The 3,463-nt window shown below is 41.9% G+C and overlaps 1 long non-coding RNA gene across 1 annotated transcript in view; it reads right to left on the minus strand.

Annotated features, from left to right (window-relative positions):
- Positions 1-3,463, minus strand: part of LOC105530534 — a 43,943-nt gene that overhangs the window by 26,235 nt on the left and 14,245 nt on the right. The gene's annotated exons all lie outside the window — the stretch shown is intronic.

Genomic DNA, 3,463 nt, shown 5'->3' on the forward strand with positions numbered 1-3,463 from the left:
GTGATCCACCCGCCTCAGCCTCCTAAAGTGCTGGGATTACAGGTATGAGCCACTGCGCCTGGCCTCAAAAAGAACATTTTCTTAGGACACTTTAGACAGTACTGAGCAAGGCTGAATACAGTGGCACATGCCTATAACCCCAGCACTTTGGGAAGCCAAGACTGGAGGATTGCTTGAGGCCAGGAGTCTGTGACCAGCCTGGGCAACATAGCGAGACCCCATGCCTGCAAAGATTTTTTTTTGTTTAATTAGCTGCTTACCTCTGGTACCAAGCAAAATAAGAGAAGCCTGTAGGCTTTAGGGATACACAGACCTGGGCTTGTATTTTGTTTAAGGTACTTGTTTAGTGAGTTTGGATAAATTATTTAACTTCTCTCGGGCTGTTTTTGCCTTGAAAAATGAGAAGAGTAAAGTAATCTTTTCAGACCGTTGTAGGGATTAAAAAGCAACAGGTTTAAGGTTTCTGTTATGCAAGATGAATAAGTGCTAAAGATCTGCTGTACAAGATTGTGCTTATAGTCAATAATACTGTAATGTGTATGCACTTTAAAATCTAGTAAGAAGCCAGGTGTGGTGGCTCACGCCTGTAATCCCAACACTCTGGGAGACCAAGATGGGAGGACTGCTTGAGCCCAGGAGTTTCAAACCAGCCTGGGCAACATAGTGAGACCCCCATTTACAAAAAATTAAAAATAAAAAAATTAGCCAGGCATGCTGGTGTGTGCCTGTAGTCCCAGCTACTGGGGAGGTTGAGGTGGGAGCATCACTTCGGCCTGGGAGATCAAGGCTCCAGTGGGCCATAATCACACCACTATGCTCCAGACTGGGCAGCAAGTGAGACACTGTCTTAAAAAATAAATTAATTAAAATAATAAATAAGGCCAGGCACAGTGGCTCACATGTGTAATCCCAATATTTTGGGAGGCTGAGGTCAGCAGATCATTTGAGGTTAGAAATTCGAGACCAACCTGGTCAACATGGCAAAACCCCATCTCCACTAAAAATACAAAAATTAGCTGGGCTTAGTGGTGTGTGCTTGTGATTCAGCTACTTGGGAGGCTGAGGCAGCAGAATCGCTTGAAGCTGGGAGGCAGAGGTTGCAATGAGTCGAGATCCCACCACTGCACTGCAGCCTGAGCTACAGAGTGAGATTCTGTCTCAATAATAGTAATAATAATAATAATAATAATAACAATAACAATAATTAAATAATATATATTAAGAGGGTAAAATTTTTAAATAATATGTGTAAAACAGATGTCTAATATACCAGGGGACTTTATTAAACAGTAGTTATTATTGTTAAAAATGGAAAAACTGGATGTAAAAATCACTTTTTGTTTGTTCGTTTCACTTATCTTTCAATGAGAGCATGCCAAGTTTAGCAAATAATTCCGATTTTGCAAGGATTTTTTGCTGTGACCTGAGACCAGAGAATTGCCGCTTGTTCCAGATTTTGCAAGTGGCCGGTTTGGCTGTAGATCAGATGGAACCACCCTTCCCAAAATACAGTTTCCCTTCTCCTGGCTTCTAGGGAGAGCTTCCTCCTGGAACTTGGCCCTTTAGGACGCTGAACCCGGTGAAGTGTGGATTTGCAGCTCAGCACTCCTGAACATTTGTTAACCTGAATTGGTCAAGTTCAGATAAAGGAGTAGTTTATTTTTTCCTTAGTGAGTTTAGGGTTTGCGTGGTTGATTTTTTACATTTTTTGGATTTTTCCCTTAGTATTTTATGAGGAAAATTTTCTTTATTTCCTTTAATTTTTAATTTCTGTGAGCACGTAGTAGGTACATATATTTATGGGTTACATGAGATATTTTGATGCAGACACACAACGTGTAATAATCACATCAGCCTAAAAGGGGCGTCCATCTCCTCAAGCATTTATCCTTTATGTTACAATCAAATTATACTCTTTTAGGTTTTTTTAAATGTACAATTATTGACTATAGTCACCCTGTTGTGCTAGTAAATACTAGATCTTATTAATTCCTTCTGACTATATTTTATATCCATTAACCATCCCTTCCTTCCCCCAACTCCCCCCACCCTTCCCGGTCTCTGGTAACCATCCTTCTACTCTCTCTCTCCATGAGTTTAATTGTTTTGATTTTTAGATCCCACAAATAGGTGAGAACACGCGAAGTTTGTCTTTCTGTGCCTGGCATGTTTCACTTAACATAATGACCTCTAGTTCCATCCATGTTATTGCAAATGACTGGATCTCATTCTTTTTTACGGCTGAATAGTACTCCATCGTGTATATACACCACATTTTCTTTATCCATTTGTCGGTAAATGGGCACTGAGGTTGCTTCGAAATCTTGGTTATTGTGTTGCAGTAAACATGGGAGTGCAGCTATCTCTTTGATATACTGATTTCCTTTCATATACTCAGCAGTGGGATTGCTGGATCGTATAGTGGGTCTATTTTCAGTTTTTTGAGGAACTTCCAAACTGTTCTCCATAGTGGCTATACTAATTCACATTTCCACCAACAGTGTACAAGCGTTCCCTTTTTTCCACATCCTCACCAGCATTTGTTATTACCTGACTTTTGGATAAAAGCCTTTTTTTTTGGTGGGGGAGGGGGGGACATAGTCTCGCTCTGTCACCCAGGCTGGAGTGTAGTGGTGCGATATCGGCTCACTGCAACCTGCACCTCCTGGGTTCAAGTGATTCCCCTGCCACAGCCTCCCTAGTAGCTGGGACTACAGGCATGCACCACCACACCCAGCAAATTTTTTAATTTTATTTTTTGTAGAGGTGAGGTCTCACCACATTGCCCAAGCTGGTCTCAAATGCCTGGGCTCAAGCAATCCTCCTGCCTCAGCCTCCCAATGTGCTGGGATGACAGGTGTGAGCCACTGCACCTGGCTTTTTTTTTGCTTTTTAGCCAGGTTTTCTTCTCTCTTTAACTGTCACATATTTTGTTTTTGAAGGAGTGTGAACAACCGTGTGCTCCCATATAATTCCTGGAAGAAATCTCTGTTTTTAGAAGAAACAACTAAAACTGTATCTCTCCTTCCTATCACTGTACTTTGAGTTTTTATGAAAATCTATGGTAAGGAGAAACTGTGTCTGAATACTTCTGCAACCAGACTAATAAAAGGTCCTGAGCCATGTGCAGTGGCTCACACCTATAATTCTAGCACTTTGGGAGGCCAAGGTGGGAGGACTGCTCGAACCCAGGAGTTGGAGACCAGCCTGAGCAACATAGAGAGACCCTGTCTCTATAAAGTATTAATAATTTTTAAAATTAGCTGGATGTGGTGGTGCGTGCCTGTAGTTCCAGCTGCTCTGGAGGCTGAGGCAGAAGGATCGCTTGAGCACAGGAGGTAGAGACTGCATTGAGCCATGATCACGCCACTGCATGCCAGCCTGGGTGACAGTGAGACCTGTCTCAAAAAAAAAAAAAAAATGTCCTGGAGGACATTATGTTAAGTGAAATAAAGCAGGCACA

The sequence above is a fragment of the Mandrillus leucophaeus genome, unplaced genomic scaffold (genome assembly GCF_000951045.1).
Source record: "Mandrillus leucophaeus isolate KB7577 unplaced genomic scaffold, Mleu.le_1.0 Scaffold83, whole genome shotgun sequence".
NCBI classification, from domain to species: domain Eukaryota; kingdom Metazoa; phylum Chordata; class Mammalia; order Primates; family Cercopithecidae; genus Mandrillus; species Mandrillus leucophaeus.